Below are 23,119 nucleotides of genomic sequence, written 5' to 3'. Positions count from 1 at the left end.
CTGCAGATACCTAGAATAAAGAAGTCCAGACAAGGAGGCCGAGCGCTGGCTCATGTGGGACCAGTGCTCTGGAACTCTCTACCTCTTGAGCTAAGATCACTCACTAGTCACTTGACTTTCCGGAAGACCCTAAAAACATACTTATTTACCAGCAACTAATTTCTTCCCTGCTTGATGGACTATCCCTTGAATAAGATCATCTGGAGCAATATTCTTACTGGCAAAGCGCGGAGATACCCCTTTGGGGGTTTATTCAGGCGCTATATAAGAATATAAAATAAATAAAATAAATAAATAAACCCATAACCCGCTACTGAACATAATTATCAATCAATCAATTAATTGAAATGTATTACCGATTAATAAAATGTAATTACTAATTAATTAAAATTAATTTATAATTCCTAAAAATAATAATTATTTAGTATAATTAAATTACTTCCCACCCTATTCCCCTGTAGACCCAAAACCCGCTACGGTACTAAAATACAACATTTACTTAAATTACATAAATAAAAATAAAATACATATTAAATACATAATAATATACATAAAAATCATATAAAAATTGATATTAGTAACATCGGTATTACTAACATCAATATTAGTAACATCGATATTACTAACATCGATATTAACAAAATCGATATTAGTTTCCTTCGAAATTCTGTCCCATCGATATTAAAAATATTGATATCTTACCTTCTATATTATGTCCCTTCGATATTTAAACATCAACATTATTGTATGTCGATATTTAAAAATCAATATTTTGTCTGCCTACCCAAAAAACACATTTTCCTCACATTTCTGTGATGGAAAGTTCTGGAATCTGTGTGGGTCCACAAAACTCCACACACACCGCATTTCCCAAAGTCTCCTAATAAAAATGGTACCTTACTGGGGTGGGTAGGCCTAGTGCCCGCAACAGGAAATGGCCCAAAACACAATGTGGACACACAGTGAAAACTCACTCTTTTTTTGCAAAGTGCGTAACTGTGGATTTTAAACCCTAGCTCTGATGGAATGGAATGGAATGGAATTGGATTTATAGAGTGCATGGCTGCCCTTGAGCGTCCCAGCGCTATGATGGCACCTAGGAAACCTAGCAAACCTATAAATTTTTTAAAACTAGACACCAAGGGGAATCCAGGATATGTTGACTTGTGTGGCTCTCATCAAGTTCTGTTACCCAGAATCCCTTGCAAACCTCAAACTTTGTAAAACAAAACAAATTTCCCCACATTTCTATGATGGAAATTGCTGGAATCTGCAAGGGTCCACAAATTTCCACCCAACCCGCATTCTTTAAAGTCTCCTGATAATAATGGTACCACATTTGTGTGGGTGAGCCCAGTACCCATGTCAGGGAAGGGCCCAAACTTAGAGACCTATTAGGATGGCGGACGGAGCCGGGTCCGTCCGCCACCCCCGAGGTGGAGGGACCGTCCTCAGGGGCAGCGGCGGTCCCTCCGGTGTAATTAGGATGTGACTGCCACCCTGGCGGTCACATCCCGTATCTTTAACCTTGCGGCAGGTGCTGCTGCTTAAAAATGCATGCTTTGCATTTACATGCACAAAGCAGCAGGCACCGCGCGGTGCCTGCCGCTTTGTGCATGCAAATGCAGGGAGGTACCATAGGTACCCCCATTTCCACCCCCCACCCCCCCTTCACCCGGGGGGCCGCAACGGCCCCCCAAAGAAAAGACCGTATGCCTTTCCGTGGCGGCATTGCCGCCACGGAAAGGCATGTCCTGAAGCACATCCTAATATGGCTGGCGGTGTCTGATAGACACCGCCACCATATTAGAGTTTTTTCGCCACGGTCGGAAGGCGACTGCGGCGGAAAAGCGGCCAACGGTCTTCCCGTCCGCCAATGACCCCCCAGCCATCCTAATGTGGCGGGGGGTCTTTTCATGTACCGCAGCGGTGTATCCTGCTTCCGCCGGCCCGGAGGATGCAGATTCACCGCAATCCTAATCGACCCCATATTGCGGAGACAGCAAAATTACCTAACATAAAACGACCTGGTTTTGCAAAGGGGCTCACCTTGGTTTTTGGCCCTGCGCTCGGCGTCCATCTAGGAAAAACCTACAAAACCCAGATATCTTTGAAAACTAGACACTTGGGGAGGTTCAGTGAGGTATGGCTTGTGTGGACCCCTCAATGTTTTCCTACCCAGAATCCCCAGCAAACCTCAAATTTAGCTGAAAAAACAAAATGTTCTCAAATTTCTGTTTGGGAAAGTTGTAGGATCACCAGGCTGACACAAATTTCCTACCACCCAGCGTTCCCCCAGGTCTCCCGATAAAAATTGGTACCTTACTCGGGTGGATGGGCTTAGTTCCCGCGACAGACAAGGGCCCAAAACATATTCTGGAAATATCAAAATTACTTATCACAAAGCGACCTGGTTGTGTAAAGGGGGGGGGGTCACCTGGATTTTTGGCCCCGGGCTCTGCGGCCATCTAGGGAAACCTACCAAACCCGCACATTTCTGAAAACTAGACACCCTGGGGAGTCCAGGGAGGTATTGCTTGTGTGGATCCCCCAACACTTCCCTACCCAAAATCCCCTGCAAACCTGGAATTTAGATGAAAAAGTAACTTTTTCCACAACTTTTTATGTGGGACCACCATGCCGGCACAAATGTACTACTGCCCAGCGTTCCCTTTGTTCTCCCGAGTAAAATGATACCTCACTTGTGTGGGTGGGCCAAGGGCCTGTAACTGGGAAGGGCCAAAAACATAGGGATTAAGGGTATAGCACAGCAAATTCTAAGCGCAACATTTATTTTTAAAACACGTTTTTATCCGATTCTGCCTTGGACATCTACACAAGTGGGGTATCATTTTACTCGAGAGACAAAGGGGAACGTTGGGTGGTAGGACATAATGAACAAACAGCATTTCATATTTAGTTCAAGTGTAAGGAACAGCACTGGAGTGGATGAGTGCCAGCTTGACACACACCCATAGCAAGACATCCACACATAAAACAGATACAGCACCAGGCATTGGTACAGACTTCCCTCACACTTACAGAGCACATACTCATCTGGTCAGAAACAATGCAAGCTTTCCTCACATGCACAGAAAATGGAAAGTATCTGGAGAGCCATCAGGAGTGCAAGCTAAGATATCTTCACATATAAAACAGTTATCACACAGATAGCAGCATTAAGCTTATTCAGGTGCAGAATACTCAGAGTAAAGTAAAGGGATCGGTGAGCCTATGAAGGCTTGACCCAGGAGCTAGGCTCTGGTTCAGCGTGAGGTCCTCTTGAGCCCGCAAGCCCAACATGAGGTGAGCTTTCCCGTGAATTCTGCCTGCGACTCATGCTCTAACCGCATGCACCAAAAATGAAAGACAAAGCCTTGAACTTTTATGTCAAACAAGTGAAAAAGGAATATCAATCTATTGGTTGAATTGCACAATGTGAGACCACAGATACATCTAAGTCATCTTCAAGTCATTTTTATCGAAATAGAATGAAAATCTTCCATGTCTTAATAAAGAAGAAGTAAGAAAAACTATTGTGTTTGATATGACAATTTGGATTGGATTTGTAATTGATTAATACTCCATTTGGGTGCGCCCCATTGTTCTCAATATGTTTTCTCTGCTTTAGCAGCAGCACCATTGGCAACTGGTGAGGTACAGAGTGTGCACCATTTTTTACAACAGTGGGCAGGTTTGAATGTGTTATCTTACTAACCTAGCTGCTGGGTTAATTTTTAACATCCTTTCCTGGTCGGTGGTTTCACGGAGATGTCTTAGATGGAAATGAGACCAAGACTTTCAGTGTTTAGAGCACATCTCTGGGGCTCCTGGTCCCTGAATATTGTAGAAAAATCAACATCAAGTAAATTCAGGGAAAATTTAAAAACAACTTTTTTGTTAAAAAAATAACTGTACCAGATCAACAATCCTAGCACTGTTTTGCGATCCTTTTTAATGCTGTATTGTATTTTATTTATTATCTATTCAAAGCAATAAGTCTTCACAGAGGCTAAGTCAGGATTGAGACCAAAAGTTTACAGCACAATTTCAATAAAAAATATTCTTCTCAAAATGTAACAGTGAATCTTTGCTGTAGCCTGCAGCTCTGCCTTTAGTGACAAGAACCACAAATACTTGCCTCCTATTACAAAACTGCCACAAACATTTCTCACCACCTAGGCCGTCACTGCCAAATGCATGGTACTGGGTTCACGGTAAAATTGTATGTACATTTATCATTAGAGTGCAGTAAACCTGTCTCAGTGCTACACAATTTCAAGTTAAACCCTATGCAATGGTTAATTTCATTCTGGGATCGATTTCACTGATTTGTAAAACTACACATAATTTCCAATTCTGTAGAGTTTAAGCAGGTATATGGGAATCTATGGATGGGGTGGGATGGAGAAGAAGGGGGAGGTGAATGTGTTTTCGGTGGGGTGGGAGCATTGACAAAAATGGGGAATGAGACCGCTGCTGCTGCATCAAAAGTTTCATGCGATTCTATCGTATGGAATTACCACGTGGTAAAATCGGGTCTGATTCTTCCATACCTGGAAAAACTGGGTGTGGGTAACCCGATCTACTTGAAAAGAAGCTGAGTGGAATTCTACTCTGCCTGACTCTTATTGAAGACCTATGGTACATTTAGTTCTATTGACATATTGAGTCGTTTCATAGCTTTCTTGATATTTGATCTGCCTATTGATAGTGATGATTGTTGGGTTCGTTCTACTTTTGTCTGGGTTTCAATAGGGTACATTTTCTCGTGCACTTAAACTTACAACGTGTTATTTCGACACACGATTGTCTCAAGTCACCCCAAACATAAAGTATTAGTTGTTTTGCTAGTTGCTTCAACTAGTAATACAATCTATCCAAGTAGATGAGGAAATAGCCAAACGTGATTATTCATATTACTAGGCTCAATCATATTAGTAACGCAGGAATCTGCTTTTCTGACAAAAGTGCCTTTCACAGATTGCAATGTGTCCAGCCCTTTGTTAAATATTAATTCCAGGTATTGTTATCAAAATTCAATAACATGTTGTGGTTGCTTTGCTCTCCAGTTATAATTGTAAAGCTGTGACAAATTGAGAAAATATGGCAGACCAATAAATAATCAATAATTTGTTGCCCCAAGTGTTTTGTTACAAATTAGAACACCACTAATTCCCTTGTCTCCCCTTTAAAATGTGCCCGGGAGCCTGGCTTGCCCTACCAGCTGACTCAATTTGATAATCTCCCCAGTTTATTTATCAGAATAGCGAAGAGCCAGTCCACCCCGAGGCAGCCCTATATGAATCTAAAGGAGGCAGAATAATTGCAGAATAATTAGGTATGAAAAAATATCCTAACAGTCAACTGTCTGTGAAGAAGAAACTGCATAAATCTGAGGAATTGTTAGTGTTCTCCATACAAATAAACACCGCTGTTCCACTCCATAGTCAAATGATACGATTATAATTCTAACTCTCTTATCAACTTTTTGTAAAAAAAATTTTTTATTGAAATTAACAACAAACAACAAGACATAAAGTACAAGGCAAAAGTACAGTGATGGTGATTCTGAGTCCATGTGGGAGCAGCTCCGAACATTACAAAACGTACAGTATAGTGAAAAGCAATGACGGGGAGGAGGGGCGGCAGCGAGGAAACAATGCAATATATACAGTCAATACAAACCACTGGGAATGCCCATTAGGGGACAGGGGGACATCAGAGGTAGAGTCATGTGGGGGAGTACATATATTTCCACGATAAGCATTCCACTGTGACCAAATTCTGTTCCACTTTCTGGGTCTGCCCCGAGACAAATATACTGTTTTTTCCCTAAACATGCACCAGTCCATATTCTCCTTCCACGCCAGTACAGTGTGCGGTCTGTGGGAGCCCCATAGCTGTGCAATATCCCTCTTAGCAATCATGTTGCCAAGGGTCGCCCAGCAGATCTGAGAAGCGTTATAATCGTTGGGTTCCCACACATTCAAGAGACAGCGCCGGGCCTCGGGTAGAAGCGGAACCCCCTGTGACATTTTCCATAATTGCATGCACTCTGGACCAGAAACCAGCCACCTCGGGACATTCCCACAAAATGTGAAGGAAGGTGCCAATCACGCCGCAGCCACGCTTACACAGCCCATCCAAAGAATAACCCATTCGAACCAGACTCGGACCGGCGACATACACACGATGAAGGATCTTAAGTTGGACAAACCGAAGGCGGGCAGGTATGGCAACCTCTTTAGCCGAGGACAGAGCAGACTGCCAGTCCTCGTCGTCCAGTTCCAATCCGTCGGCAATCCATAAAGCCCTGAGGTGCGCAAGCAAGTCAATTCTGGTGTTGATCAGTTTTTTATAAATCAGTGAAATCGTACTATCAGGGACATGGCCGTCCAGGATACGGTCCTCGAGAGGCGATGATTCGGGACTAGCAGTTCCCACAGCAAAAACTGACAGCAGAGCATGACGTACCTGAGCATATCTAAAGAATTCCCTATCTCCAAGCTCATATTCCGTCTTGAGCACCTCAAAGGTCTTCACATTTCCTTTAGTCCAGAGGTCACCCACCTTACTTAGACCAATCATGTCCCATTTATCAAAATCTTTCGTCCGCCATAGATTGCCCAAACCTTCGGAAGCATACAATGGAGTCGCACGCGTCAACCTATCACACCATCCCAAGGCCGCATTCGCATCGTGCCACACTTTTATGGCGATTTTCGTGCGCCCGGTCAACGTCCTATGAAGCCCCTTGGAATATAGCGTTCTATTAAAATTTCCACCGGGCAAGAGGTGCTTGTCCATGGTAAAGGCCGGGGTAGGATCAGGAACGCAAGTTGCGTGGTTAACAGCACTTAATTGAGAAGCCCAATAGTAGCGCTTGATATCTGGGAGGGCAATACCTCCATCGTACCACGGAAGTGTGAGCTTAGACAGAGCAATTCGCGCACGCCCGTCCCAGATCAGCCGCCTCTGCAGGTGCTCCACTTCACAAAAATAACCGGACAGAATGGGATCAAAAAAATGTTGGAGTCCATACAAAAATCTGGGCAGCGACATAATTTTGAAAAGAGCAGTGCGACCCAGTGGCGACAAAGTCAACTGCCGCCATCGTGCAGCGTCAAGCTTGAGCCGGTGAAGAGGGGGTAGCAGATTGCGTTCATAGCGAACTGCGGGATCTAAGGAAACATAAATCCCCAAGTATTTAAAGCCAGTATCAGCAATTTGAATCGGGAATCTACGAGGCAGTGGAGGAAGCTCACCGGACAAAACATATACGCACGATTTAGTCCAATTAATGACGAGACCTGAGTTCTTCCCAAAGGAGGTCAGAACATCAAAAAGCACATTAAGGGATTTCTGGGGGGAGGTAAGATATAAGAGGATGTCATCCGCATATAGCGAGATTCGGTCCTCAAATTCGGGAGTCCACCTAATGCCTTTCATTGAAGGCTCCCAACGGAGCCACTCCGCCAGCGGCTCCAAAGCAAGGGCAAAAAGCAATGGGGACAGCGGGCAACCCTGCCGGGTGCCATGCCCAAGTGGAAAAACACCGGAGACCTTACCGTTAACAACCACCTGGGCGAGGGGCTTTTCATAAAGAAGCTTCACCCAGGCGATGAATGTCGGACCAAACCCAAATTTGGAGAGAGCCGCCCAGAGATAAGGCCATTCTATAGTGTCAAAAGCCATAGTGGCGTCCAAGGAGGCCAAAATGGCCGGCTCAGTAAGAGTCCCAGCTCTCGCAAGAACTCCGTGAAGTCTCCGGAGATTAAGGGCGGTATTCCGGTGTGGAAAGAAGCCGGACTGGTCCGGATGGATCAAGTCACTAATCACCGTAATCAACCGATTAGCTAGCAATTTTGCAAGTATCTTGGGTTCGGCATTCAGTAGTGAAATGGGCCGATACGAGGCGCAGCGATCACGCGGCTTACCCTCTTTGTGGATTACTTTACTTTAGCAATCTTTATTTCGGCCATATGGCCATCAAAGATAAACAATAAAGCATATACAATCATTATAAAATCATCCGCAATCAATACAAATTTATACACTGTAAAATTGTTCATTTCTATAATTTTAAAACTACTACAGTCACATTTAGATTTGTAAGCTTAAAATTAAATAGGAACCTGCGACTTCAGAATACGGGTGCGGGTGTGCCAGACATTGGTGAGAAATTTTGCTAATGCAAAAACAGTTAGACTTGAAACATCGGTTTTTAAAATTCTGTACATCGGGAGATACTCCCTACAACCAAGGTTTCTAATAAGTGGAAGGAGCCAATATTTCCTAGCTGCCTTGTAAGTTGTGCAAAACAGGACCACATGTAAATCGCTTTCCTCGGCACAGGAGCATGCCGGGCACTGCTTGGAAGAGGGAGGGGTAGACCAGGAGCTGGTAAAGGATCGCAGAGGCAATGTGCCATATCTCCATTGGAGAAACAGCTTCCTGGCCAACACAGGGAATATAGCGTCCAAAACCCTCTCCAGCCTATATGAGTCCTTGCTTTGCGCAAATATAGATGTTAGTGACCCCTCCCCCTGGGAATCCAGGGCAATGACCAGTTTCTGTTCATGATAGACATTGACCAGAGCTCTCCGTGAGATGTTTAGTGAGGCGCTAGCGGGATCAGACCAGAGGTCAGGGAACCCCAGTCTCGTACAGGATTTTTGAATATATTTTATCCAGGGGATCTGTAGCGCTTTAGGATGAGTTAAAAGCTCCCTCAGTTCCGCCCTGTAAGCAGAGAGTTCTTCACTACTCCATAGCCTTCGCCAGAAGACTATGGGTCTGAGACCTAGTTCGTCAGCTATTGGTCTCAGTCCCAGATCCAGCCTCAGGGGAAGGAGTGGGGTGCTGGGCGGAAGTGCAACTATTTGTCTGATAAAGTTGTTCTCCGTTAAAGACAAACTGCGGGAAGATGTATGGCCCCATAATTCCGCCCCGTACATAGTAGCACCCCTGGCCTGGGCCTTGTAGATCTTGATGAGCGGCCCCAATGGACGGTATGTGGAGCTTTTCATCATCCGGGTGATACCCCCAGTGGTCTGTACTAGTTTGAGGTTGGCCCTAGTCTGATGTGGTCCCCAGGACATACTTTCGTTCAGGGTTACACCTAGATATTCAAAGGTGGAGACTCTCTCTAGCCGTGATGCTCCCAGATGTGGGTTAGGGCGCAATTTTTGGCTAGGATTCAGGACCATGAACTTAGTTTTTGAAGCATTAATTTCTAGGCCCCTGTCTGTGCAAAAGGCCACAAATGAGTCGAGGATCCTCTGAATCCCCATAGGGGTTTTAGACAGCAGCAGGGTGTCGTCTGCAAACATAATTGCAGGCACCCTGCTGCCGTTCAGTTTTAGGGCGTCGGTATATTCAGTGCCGTTCAGATGGGCGATTACCCCGTTGACAAAGAGGCAAAACAGGGTCGGTGCCAACACACAGCCCTGCCTAACCCCCCTGTCAACGGGGAATCTATCCGTCAATTCCCCAGACCTCCCGCACCTCACTCGAGCATAGTTATTGTGATGCAATCTCTGTAAGATTAACTGGATGTCCGGGTGTACGCCCATCTCGGCCAGGACACTCCAAAGTTTCCCTCTGGGCACCAGGTCGAAGGCGGCCCTCAAATCCACAAATATTGTGTATAAGCTGCCGCCTTCGAATATCGCTGCCCTCCAATAGATCATATTCAATCGGAAGACCTGGTCTACTGTGGAGACTCCCTTTCTGAAGCCCGCCTGATAGGGACTAAGGACCCCCATTTCTTCTGCCCAATCCTGAAGCCGGTTCAGCAGTACCCTAGCAAACAGCTTCTGTGGCACATCAATTAAGCTGATTGGTCTGTAATTGGCTGGGAGCAGAGGCAAGCCCTTTTTGAATATGGGAACCACCTCTGCCCCCAGCCAGGTACTCGGGATTTCCATGCCACTCAGAACTCCGTTAAACAGAACGGCAAGGTAGGGGGCCCAAACATCGGGCTCCTGCTTGCACAAATCCCCGGGCAAGCCATCCAATCCTGGATTACAACGATGGTAGCCAGTCGCTGATCAACGGGGAGGGAACCAGAATCGAAAGCCTCAAGGAACATATTCCTTAAGTAGGGCGCCATTTTATCGGGTCGGAGCTTATATAGTTCAATGGGCAAACCATTAGGACCCATTGCCTTGCCATTGCCTTGCCAGAACGAAGGGAACGTATGGCAACAGCGATTTCATCTATAGTAAAAGACGCATCCAGTAGGGCTCTATCATCATCAGAAAGGCGAGGCAACGTTATGTCTCGCAACAACAAGTGGGAATCCTCCTCGTCCCTATCACTGACCGAGGCGTATACGGTTCGGAAATGATCGACAAAGCACTCAACAATACCAGCTGGGTCAGTAACACACTCACCATCCGGCCTTTCAATCACAGGGACGACACGATTCACTCTCTCTTTCTTATCCAACCACGCAATCAGTTTACCAGCCTTGTCGCCCAAGTCATAGATCCTGCCCTGTTGCTCTCTATTCATCGCTTTAGACGCGTCGGTAACAAGTGCCCTATAATCAGCTTGTTTCAAACTGAGGGAATGCAACTTAGAACGAGTAACATCAACTTCAAGATCACTCTCAAGCACAGTTATTTCAGTTTCGATGCGTACAAGCTCCGCACATTTCGCCTTCTTGGAAGCAGCAATCAAAGATAAAGAATGCCCGCGAATGACAGTCTTGAAGGCCTCCCACAGTGAAACAGAGGAAGAAACAGACCCCTCATTTTCATCGAAGTAATGGTCAATGGATTCCAGCAGTGCAGAGCGGGTTTTAGGATTGCGAAGATACCAGGGATTTATAGGAGCCACTCTACCCTCGCCACCCACCCCGGACTCGACACAAAGCCACAGGGGGGAGTGATCAGAAATGCCCCTGGGAAGCTGACAAATCTCTTTGATGGAGGGTAATTGCGCTGCTGGCATTAATCTTACCTGGAGAGACTACCATAGGCCCCCGAGTAAAAGGTATATTGTAGCTGCGTAGGGTGCATCAACCTCCAACTATCTATAAGGCCAAAAGTGTCCAGCAGGTCAGCAAGCCACAATTGAGACCTAGCCAAATCTCTAGGAGGGTGGCGATCCAAAGTGCCAGAGACCACGGAGTTAAAGTCTCCGCCCAGGATCAAAAGACCCTCAGGAAGACCCAGTAAGAGCTGCCCAAGGTCAGCAAAAGTCGAAGTCTACAGGCCCGGAGGGACGTACAGTGCAAGTATAGAAAGCGTCTTACCCTCCCAGCTACCGGTGAGCGCAGCATAACGCCCCCTGTCGTCAAGTATTACATCATCAATTTCAAAGGGGAGAGAGGACCGATTTAGAATACCCACTCCTCTGGAGCCGGAAGTGAATCCAGAGTGAGCGACCATTCGGTATCCACGTCTATTCATAGCCTGGCATGCGTTACCAATTAAATGCGTTTCTTGTAAGAGAACAATATCGGGGGAATGACGTCTAATGAACTGCAGCACAACCCCTCGTTTTATCCTGTCTCCCAAACCATTGACATTCCAGGACAGCAGTCTCAACTCACCACCCCCCATCCCCGTGAAGGAAACAGAGCACACCCCTCACCGGACCCAATGATTGAAATGGACGAAAAACAATACAATGCCTTGCGAACAAAAAATGAACATACAAACACCCCCCCACCACCCCCAACTTGAACCCGTTACAACGCCCCCCACCCTGCACCCCTGCGTACGACTCAAAAGCCACCCCAACTTGCAGTGTGCCTGTCGCCCAATCATGAAACTAATCTACACAAAGAACCCAGGAGGAGGAAGAGTCCCCTTACACCCCCGCCACCCTCGGGACGATCCAGAATAGAACAAAAGAACAATGATCCAAACTCAACTGGCAAACAGGCGGAAAGTTCAGACGTCGGGAAACATAATGTCACTCCTGCTCCGGCGAGCCACCGTCAGCACCACCGGGGTGCTCAGTTCGATCACCTCTTTTCGGCAGGGAATCAAGCCGGTCACTGACATTGTCCGGACGGTTGACGAAAAACGTTCGTTCCTCATATTCGATCCGCAGTCTGGCTGGAAACAACATGGCGTACTTAAGGTCCAAATCGCGCAGCCTTCGCTTCACTCCCTGAAACCCCATTCTCTGCCGCTCAACCAGTGGAGTAAAGTCGGGATAGAAGTTCACAGTGGTGTTTTCAAATTTCACAGGGCCGCTCTCCCGAGAAGCCCGAAGGATAGCGTCCCTATCCCGAAAGTGGAAGAGTTTGGCAATGATGGGTCTCGGGGGGGCACCCGGTTTCAGCTTCCCACCAGGAAATCGATAGGCCCGTTCAACAGCGAAGAATTTACTGAGGCCGGCGGTGGCGAGGTGATTCAGAACCAGGTCTTCCACCAAGAGATCGGTGGCGGCATCCTCGGGATTTTCCGGAACACCTATAATGCGCACATTATTACGCCGGGCCCTATTTTCAAACTCCTCAAGCCGACGGGCCACCAAGTCCTGTGAAGAACGCAAGTTGCCGATCTCAGTCTGTACTTCCGTGACATCAGTAGTTAGGCTGGAGGTCTTCAGATCTAACGCCTTGACCCTTTCATTGGTTTTTGCCAGGTCCGCTCTAATCAGCGTGACATCGACAGCCACCGTATCGATCTTGGAGGCGAGGGCCTCGTACTGTTGTCCCATGGAGGCCTTCATATTGGTGATGGCGCTGATGACGTCTTGAAGCGATACCTCCGTGGGCGCAGCAAGATCCAACGTGGAGTCTTCAGGAGTACGGCCATTGCCACTGGGGGATCCCTTAGGCTGGGTGTAGCGATCCATCACATTAGTTTGAGTTTGCCCACCCCGGAGAGGCGTTTTCGTCTTGCGCTTCTCAGTGTCTGGTCTGGTGGCCATATTGAAGACAGTGCCCTGGAGGGGCCCTCGAGACCTGGTGAAAATGGCCGATCACAATGAGGCCAAAAGTACACGAAATGGGGCAAAAGCAAAGAAAGTGCCAATAGGGCTGGAGGCCAGACACTCACGGAAGAAGGCACTCAGCAGTAGAGCGAAAGCAAGCCGGATCCGGAGTAGATCAAAGAGGAATGCCAGTCAATCAGAGCCCGGAGGAGGAAAGTGAAACTAAAAGCTGAAGTGAGGCCGCCTGGGGAAAGACCCCTCTGGCCGTTGTTGTTCAACTACTCCTCGGCCTGAAGATCAGCAGAGCCCCCGGCCCCGTCCCGGGGCAGGCCGTAAAAGTACGAGTTGATGTAAAAAGTCAGGTAGCTTGTTGAACCACTTCATAGTACAGCTCTTTACTGGCCACACTGTCATCTGTTACAGAAACTGACCCGTCTTTGTTGCCAAAGGTAACCTTTAATCAGTTATTCCTCACATTTACCCAGGCTATTCTCTAGGCAAGTGCATATTGAACCACCAGAGAACTGATTCTGAATTACCTCTTTGTACCTGTTATGCCCGGGATCACCGGGCGCAAGCCGTAATTGCCAATTTAATCACCTTTGGCTTTCGAAAGGAGACATGTGGTTGAATAAGTCATGCTATGCCGTGGGTTCAATGCACGGCTTATTGTTGGCCTGCGGTTGCAGGTGGGGCTCATCGGCACTCATTTTACGGAACAAGCACTTTTTTCTGGGTGGGCGGTTTTTGCATAAACGCGTTACGCAAATCTCCGCGAAACGGTAAAAAATCTCAGCGAACACACAAAAATTCTGCGAACACGCAGAATTGCTTGTTCACAATCCTTTTTTCCTGTCGCAATCGCTGTTTGCGTGCTCAGGGGGAAATATCTTGTGTACACGCATTTGAGACCGCGAACAAGCAAAAAATTTCGTGAAGCCGCGGAACGCAGAATTTTGGGCAATTTTGCGTTCTCCGCGGAACGCAAAATTACCCAAATTCCGCGAGCGGAAAGGAATTTACCACCCAGGCCTACCTATTTTTCCCCATCAGAATTTGACCCAGAGCAAAAGAGAGAAAAAACACAGAAGGAGAAAGAAAGAGGAAGAGAAAAACAGAACAAACAGTGACAACAAATAACGGAGGAATGAAAAAGAACCATCAGGATTTAGATAAGTGGGCAGAGGGTGTCTGGGAAGAAAGGAGCATGAGGTGATGTAAGAGTGCACAGCCCTGGTATTCATCACCCCCAATATATGTAGTGGCGACCAAGAGTTTGTGACCAAAACTTTGGGTCCCAGCACCTATTATTTTGCAAATAAAGCACTTCTTCTGACTCTTGGACCTCAATGGCTAGTTCCATGTATGCACTTTATTTGCCTGTATCTGTAACTACCTCTGTTTTGTGACTTTGCACATTTCCCTCCTTGACCCCACTCGTAGTTTTGCACACTATGGCCAATGATCTTACTTATGCCAGGAGGCAGCCAAACACCGAGGACCAGTTTCAACATCCACTTTACCAATTTATACTTGTACATACCCTCATCTTGCTACTTTGCACCTTTCCCTATCTGTATGCACTTGTGTTTTGCATACTTTGGCCAATAATCTCATCTATGCCAAGGGGCAGGCGTCACTAACAACAGTTCTAGCATTTAAACTGCTCTGTGGAGGGGGAATTGAACTATCTACCAGAGCATATGCATATACGCCAGAATCCACTTTACGCCGTGCACCTCACCTTTTGTGCTTAATAGCCTGCTACTGTTTTTGCATGACATATAATCATGACCCTTGTTTTTTACTTCTTTTCTTACAGCTTGCGTTGAAATATTGTGTGTGGTGTTTAGAGCCACCCAGTCTCCACACTCTTAATGTTACCATTTCAACTTTCGGGCTAGGCTCGGCCTCAGGGTATAAATGAACATGAATGGGCAGAAGTATGGATGTCGCTCTGCTCGCGCTGCAATTTAGTGGCAGTAGCGTGAGCAGTACTGAAGAATTAGGGCGAACAGCACAATATGCTGTGGTAGAGCGCATGGTCATTCGAGTTGATTTTGCTGCCACTCTGGTCATTCGAGTTGATTTTGTTTCCGCTCAAGTAGAAAATCTACTTGGGCGGCAGCTAACCTGCTTGAGAGGCGGCACTCTGACTGCGACCATCTATGACCCCCTGTGTTAGAAAATGATGCTAGGGCATGCCAAATCCCACTCGCATTTCTGGATCATTGCAGGAAGTTTGCCAAGCAGCAATTATGAAAGGAATGCAGAATTGCCGAATTCCGTGGTTTGAATGAAACATTCTGCCCACCCCTACATATGACACTCTATGACACAATACTGTAGGACACTGCACTGGACGCCACTCAAGTCTATGCGACTCCGGTCTACTCCACTTTACAACTCTCTACGAATATAGCTTTAGAATTTCTAATGTTTGTGGAGTTTGAGTTGGGTTTCTATGGAAAGAGTAAATAAAGTTTTCCTAACTATGATTGATCATTAACTTTTGTTTTTTTTATTGAATATGTATGTTTATTGAAAAAAACAAAGGTTAAAAGGACATAATAGTTAGTTGAAAATTAACACATTCTGTTTTAAATTTAAAAAGCCACTAAAATTCATCAGGTATAGTTATCTCAACTAAATGTAATTCATGCCCTAAAGTAGCTATAACTGCCTCCCGCAACATGCACAATGATGTTATCAATGAAGTAATTTCGATGTTGGACCGATGTTGTTAATGATGTCATAGAACATGTCATGAGTGGTTGATATGTGATGTAATTAGCAGTGCATGAATTAGCGGCACTGATAAAAAAAAACTAAATACATTTTGGCCCCAAGTGCATCCTTCTAGGTCTCCTCTACCAGGCCTAGGGGATCATGGTATCCCTACCCTGCCCCTTACATGATTTTAAAAACTTTTTGTAGGATAGGTGACTGAAGTCCAGAGTCACCTTCCCAGGGCTAATTGTTTGAAAATGCAGGGGGACAACGTGCCCCCCCCACAGCCTTGGGGACCATCACTTCTATGGGGTTATATGTAAATAAGACGCGTAAGGGGCTCCGGCCCCCCCTTAACAACCCCAGGGACACCCCCTCCCCAGGCCTACTATACTTAAATGCAGTGGCACGCACCCACCTGCTGCCCCGTGGACCACCACCTCATCTGGGCAATTTTCAAGATGGAAGGGGGGCCGTGCAGATCCCCTCCTGGAGCTTGAAATGGCCCTGGAGACTACCACCCCCCAGGGCTGACTCCAACAATGTCCAGCAATGTCCCTTGGTGCCCACCCCGGGACATTGAAGTTAGCTATGGGATGGCGGGACAAATTGTGCTCCACTTGTTTAAAGTGGATCACACTTTGCTTTTTACAAGGGAGCTGCATGTTAGCAGCTCCCTTGTGTATAAAGCAATGCCGGCTCCCCCAGGAGGCAGGAGTCGGACGGAACTGCTGGGGCTTCAGGCTCCCCCGCAGTCCACAACAAGATGTCCACCCCTCCGGGGGATGGGGTTCCAAGGCTGATATCAACCTGGAGAATGGGGCCCCACAGCTCCTCTCCCTTTTCAAAAAGTAAATATAAATAAAGGCCTTGACTGGGGATGAGTTCCCGGGGCCGAATTTGGCTTTGAGAAGAGGGCCGCACTCCACCCCCTTCCGCTTCATTTAATTAAAAAATAAAAGAATGTCTCGGGCCCCGGGAATGGGGTACCCGGAGCCCAAAAGGATCAGGGGAAGGGGGCACACAGCCCCCCTTCCTAAAATTATAAAGAAATCTGAAAGTGGCAACTCACCGGAGGCCCACCCCCTTTCTCCACTACTCTGCAAACACATCTCCTGGCGCACTCTTCGTTGGGGATGAAGTCCCCTTCACTGCTGAGGGTCCTTAGGGGCCAACTAGCCCACCTATTACCTCCTGTAAGGTCCACATAGTGGGATTGCTAAGAAGTGGTCAGAGGCCACACCCCCTTTCTTCTCCACCACTTAACAAACGCACATCTCAGGCACTGCTGGTGGGGGGATGACGTCCCCTTGCTTCGTGAGGGCCTCGGGACTAAAATGGACGTCTTCCCACAAGTAACAGTGCGCCAGGGGGCATGTTCGCAGAGGGGTGGAGAGAAGGGGGCGTGGCCTCTGACCACCTCTCAGCAATCCAGCTTTGTGGGCCTGGAGGTATCAGGAGGGCTAGTTGGCCCCCAAGGACCCTCAAGAGCCAAGGGGACTTCATCCCCCAAATAGTAGTGCACCAGGATGAGTGTTTGCAGAGTGGTGGAGAAAGGGGGCATTAATAGCCTGCTATCAGATCTCAACCATCCTGCTGTATGTGACTTATTGGAGGTAATAGGAGGGGTAGGTGGCCCCCAAGTACCCTCAATAGTCAAGGGGCCTTCATACCCCTACTAGCAGTGCACCCGGAGGCGTGTTTGCCGAGTGATGGTCAAAGAGGGTGTCCTGTTGAATGGGATTTACTGGAGGTAACAGGAGGAGTAGTTGGCCCCCATGGACGTCCTTGGAGACCAACTACCCCTCCTGTTACCTCCGGTAGGTTCCACACAGCAGGATTGCTGAGAAATTGTCAGAGGTGTGTCCCATTTCTCCACCACTCTGCAAACTAATTGGGAGGTGTGGGTAGTGTTAAAGGCTCTAAAGGGTAATGTTAGGGCTTAGGAGTGAGTGGGTGGGTAGTGTAAAGGGTGGTAATGCTAATTTTGGGGATTTGGGGTGGGTAGTGGTAAAGGGTGGAATATATATGTGTGTGTGTGTGTGGGTGTTATACTTCTCTTAATATACTTTCCAAGAGTCTTTAAGGCATCAGGGGCATGTGTGGTAAACACATGTGTTATGTAATGTCATACAACCCTCATATCCCCATTTCTTCACTTCACCAACTGAAGGTTTTTCACTGAAAGCTGACCCCACACAGCTGTGGGCAGGGAGTCTAAAGATCTCTCGCCCATTTTACAGGTTACCTTCTTCCCTTCTTCAGCTTCAGTGCAGGCACCCAGTCCCAGACTTCTCAGTTGTGTATACAGTGTTTTATTTGAGACAATGGTTGAAGGTGGGGCCCTGGATACTCATTTTTTGGGGACCAGCACTTACTTTCCCCTATGAACTTTGATCCAGAGCTAGTGAGAGAAAAACACAAAAGCAGAAACAACAGGAGGAAGAGAAAAATGGGAAACCAGTGACAAAGGGAGAAATCAGGGATGGTAAATTACCTGAAAGAGTGAAATAAAGAGCCGGGGAGTGTTTGGAGGTCAATTAAAGATGCATGATATGGCATTCAATTGCGCCAGCTGTGTGCTTCTGAACAAAACTTTGGGCACCAACACTTATTCTTTTATAAATTAGCACTGTGTATATACAGTGTAATTGCACGTTGTGTACTATGTGGCTGACAGGATCCTCAGAGTATCCACTCCTGACTCAAAAGTCTTCAGATTAAAAGGAACAAACTGCACCAATGTACACCAGTGCTCCCCATGCACGTCTGTGTCTACTGTACTATCTCCCGCTTTCTGCCGCGACCTACGAGCTGCGAGCACCTGGCTGGATGCAAAAACTCTTCTGGACCAGGCGCTTCTACTCACCCACAGTGCACATTATCCATTTTATGGAAACAGCTGCAGGCAATTAACCGTTGCACTAATTAGTGAGTCATCATAATTAGGAAATCAGTATCTGTTAACTACTTGAATCAGATATTAGTTGGGTTTGAGTATTGTGACTGCTAGCGGGCAACATTCTCCAAATTAAGCAGCAACCTGAGCAAATGACCATGTAGGGAAGGCAACATACTTACACATATAGCTAATGGGTAGCAAGCTGTACATAGGCTCCTGATAGGCCAGCGCGGCCGGTTCAGGTAAGAGCGGTGGGGCAGGGAAGGGAGGAAGTAGACAGACGACGGAATAGGGAAAACAAAATAAAAAAAGAAAACTACTTACCTTGCGCTTGCCACATCGCTGACTCAGTGATGTGGCAAGCGCAAGCTAACTGTTTTTAATTTTTTATTTTATTTTCCATATTCTGTTGTATGTCGACAGGTGCCCCACCACTCTTACCTGAAATGGCTGCGCCTGCTGATAGGGGTGACACATGGTCATGTAGCACAGAAATATGTTTCCCGTCTGTTGGTTGTGTTTCGTCCCTTATAATTATTTATAGAGTTCTAATTGTTCCTATTCAGGGCTTCTAACTTGTGCACATGGTATTGTCCAAGTAAATGCTATTAAAAGTTATTCACCCTACCCTCTCCTCTTGAACAACCTGTCCTTCATACCTTCTTACTCACCTCTCATTCCGTACCCTCTTACCACTGCCTCTCCTGTAAAACCCCTCTCCCACACACCTCTGCCTTGCATCTCACAATGTTCTCCAAGGCACTTCTCTCTTTCCCCTCCCACCCTCGGTTTCACATGTTCATTTGACAGCTCACTAGCCTTGCAGGCTCTCAATCTCAGAGCAATTTGTCGCAATCCTCTTTCACTTTTATCTCTTCCAATCTCCCCATCACTTCTGCCCTGTCATCTCTTTTTCATGTATTTACCTCTCCCACATTCTCGCTAATATCTTGCTCATACACTTTCACTTCACACACCTCCCTTCTACCTTCTCTTAAATCTCCCACATGCTTTCACTAGACACCCTCTTCTTCATACCCCTTCTCCACATGCCTGCCCCTCAAGGCACTCCCTCTGTTACTCAGTCACTCATGTCCCCTCTTGTTCCCCCTCATACACTTTCCTACTCATATCCTCTGTCATATACCTCCTACCCACTGCTGTCCCTCTCCTGCTTCAGTCATTCATACCTCTTATACCTCTCTTCTGCCCTCAACTTTGTCCACTTCACATCTCTCCTCCGCAACCTCTCACATCGCCTCCTCTTTTCTCCTCCCTATCACTCTCTCACTCATAAAATAAACGCACTGAGGTCCTCATTCCTACATCACACGCCTTGAGGGCATATTCTAGCCAAACAGTGAATATACATCTGCAGCCGCTCCATCAATCACCTCGGTTCAATTAGATGCAACCTGAATGCATATTACTTCCTACATAAAGGTCTGTGTCACTCACCCATTATATGTCCATCACCGCTCATTAACCGTAAATATAATTCATCAACACAGCATACTCTTGAATCCAAGTAGCACAGGACTTAAAGCCTAATTTAGAGTTCTGCGGACAGGATACTCTGTCATAACCGGGGGGATGTCCCGGCAGCTAAATTACAAGTGCATTATAGCGTATGGCGGTTGTAAAACGGCTGACGGATATGCACCACGTTTTTACTGTCTATCCCAGCTGGCAAACCCTAAAGAAGCTCTTTTTTTTCTTTTTTTTTCTTTTTTTTATTATTATAACATTTTATTGGGCTTTTCATCAAGTTACACAACACCGTTTGTTATTTAGGTTCAATTTGTGGATATATACAATTAGTTCGTTTTGATACATATCATTTCAAGTCATACATCAAACCATGTTTGCCATATTGTCCGCATAGCAGGTTGTTTTCCTTAGTATCGAACAGTGGGAGCTCTGGAAGTGTCTACCCCTCTGAGGAAGCTCCCAGCTTCTTACGGTTCCTCACTCAGTTTCCCCCACAATCACCGATATCAACAATAATAAAGGATCTTCCCCTTTCCTCTCCACCAAAAATCACACAGTCGCTGTAACATCAGTATTCCATGTTCCCCCCCTTTATGGACTAGCTTCAGGGTCAATTTTTGAAACATTTTTTGTAAAGATTACCTTTTTGAACTTATATTACCGTTAAGGTGTGCCACACCCCCTTATATATTTTTTTAAATTTTTCTGGCTACATTGTGTGAGCACCCTACAATAATGTCCTATGAAGAAATTTCTAGTATCACGGCGAATCACGCCGATACCTTTGGATTCGATTTGGAGGAAACCAAACGGATCTATTCACTTGTTCAGGAGGTGGACCCAACCTCTACGAGCACTTTTTCCAACCCAAGCATGTTAAGGCAACTGCTATATACTTCCAAAATGATCATCAACCAACGTTTACATGCAGGAACATTGATCAGATATCATAAAGATCAACGTATCCCCAGAGGCTTACGTATTGCCTTAAAGCCTACTCTCTGCAGGAACAACCCGAAGTTCACGGAAGGCTGGTATGCTATTTTGAATCGTTGTTCTTTGGACCTAATCCTTCTAATTGTAGAAGAACTTTCAATAGTGATTATTGATCTCGAGAAAGAAATAGGTCAAATTCACCAGAATTTGGATAAAAATATGAACAAAGACGAACTTGATAAAGCCCTTGAGGACATCAATGTCTAGTTGGATAGATACACAAAAGAAATCAATGACCGAAAAATTAGGAAATACAAAAGAGACACCATGGACTATAAATTGGGGGATGTGTATAGTTGGGCGGAAGTTTACGCCCAACGGAGACAGCAAAGACCTTTTACCAACCCCTCATCTGATGAAGGTAGTTCTTCAGATGGATCATCAGCTCAAAGAAGAGGTCAACCACAGGGCAGACCACAAAGAATGACCCCCCAAGACAAAGTGGGAGAAAGTTCTACCCGGGACATTCCTACAACTTCTGGTGTTCCTTTTTTAGAGAAAGGTCCAACCGTCATCGTAGAACCAGGAGGGGCAGAAGCCGCAGTCACAGCAGCACCAACGTCCATTGCCCAAGCAACCAGGAGCAAAAGAACCTAGTTATCAACATTTTGAAAACACCTTTGTCTACTAACCAATTGAATGTCTCGCAGAAAGGGATATCTTTTGTCCCCACTTACCATCCTAATCAACTAGAGATGGAAATTTGCGTTTTCAAATTCATGTGCAACTTAAGATTACGCCACTTTTTCACTAATGTGAACCCTCCAACAGGTCCTCCTACCCTACACACTTGCAAGGATTTGAGAGACAAGAGTTCCTTCATGGCTCCAGTGAGCCAATATATTTTCGATTCTTATGAGACAATAACTCTTAACGCTCTGAAAGAACTATTCAAAAAACCGTCTCCTAAAGTCAGCAACTTTACTGTTAGAGACTTTAGAGCACTCAGTGAAATCACTAACAACAAGAACATCACCTGTTGTAAGGCTGATAAAGGGGGAGCCTTGGTAGTTTTAGACCAGGCATTCTATCACACCAATGTAACCACCCATGTAAATGACAAGGAACTTTACATGAAACTAGTTTCTGATCCAACCGAAATTTTTTTGAAAATCCTGAAGACCATCCTAGAAAAAGCAATGGAAAATGGAACTATCTCCCAAAAAGATTTGAAATACCTGATCCATCCTCATCCAAAATGCCCCAGCATTCACATGCTGCCAAAAATCCACAAAAATCTTCATCCACCACCATTCAGACCAATTGTGTCCACGAAAAATTCTATCCATGAGCCTATTGGGAAATTTGTCGATATGTATCTTCAACCCATTGTGAGCAGCATGTCTACATACATACGGGATTCCAGTGATTTTCTGAATCAACTAAGCAAAGTGATCTTACACCCTACCACACAATACACTTTGGTCACCATTGATGTGTGTGCCTTATACACATCAATACCACACAATCGGGGCATTGAAGCTTTGGAATCATTTCTACTATCAAATTCCATGAATGACGACCTAAAAATTCTGTTACTTGAACTCATGCAATTCATGTTGCACCACAGTTATTTCACCTGGAATGACGAGTTCTACATGCAACTAGTGGGCACCTCAATGGGCAACTGTGCAGCTCCCAGCTACGCGAATTTGTTTATGCACCGCCTTGAAACTGACTACATTTTGAACGACGTTCAGTGGTCCAGAAAAATCACAACATACTGGAGATATATTGACGATATCTTTTTGATATGGGCAGGACCACCTGAGGAGATACTCGGATTCATTGCTCACGTCAATGGCGTGGACGATCATTTCAATTTACCTACAACGCAGACACCAAGAGCTTACCTTTTTTGGATATCCTAGTTACCTTTGACAATACGAACATAAAAACCTCGCTGTTCATCAAAGTCACTGACCGGAACAATGCACTATTGTACACCAGCTGTCATCCGACTCCTTTAAAGAAACATCTACCATTCTCCCAGTTGTTGAGAGCTAAAGGATTTGTTCTGACCCTGATGAATTCAGCCATACTGAACAGAATATTCTACAGAAATACAGGGAGAGAAAATATCCTGAATTTACTCTG

The sequence above is a fragment of the Lissotriton helveticus genome, chromosome 5_1 (assembly GCF_964261635.1).
Source record: "Lissotriton helveticus chromosome 5_1, aLisHel1.1, whole genome shotgun sequence".
Classification (NCBI taxonomy): Eukaryota; Metazoa; Chordata; class Amphibia; order Caudata; family Salamandridae; genus Lissotriton; species Lissotriton helveticus.
Note: the sequence above shows the minus strand (reverse complement) of the source record.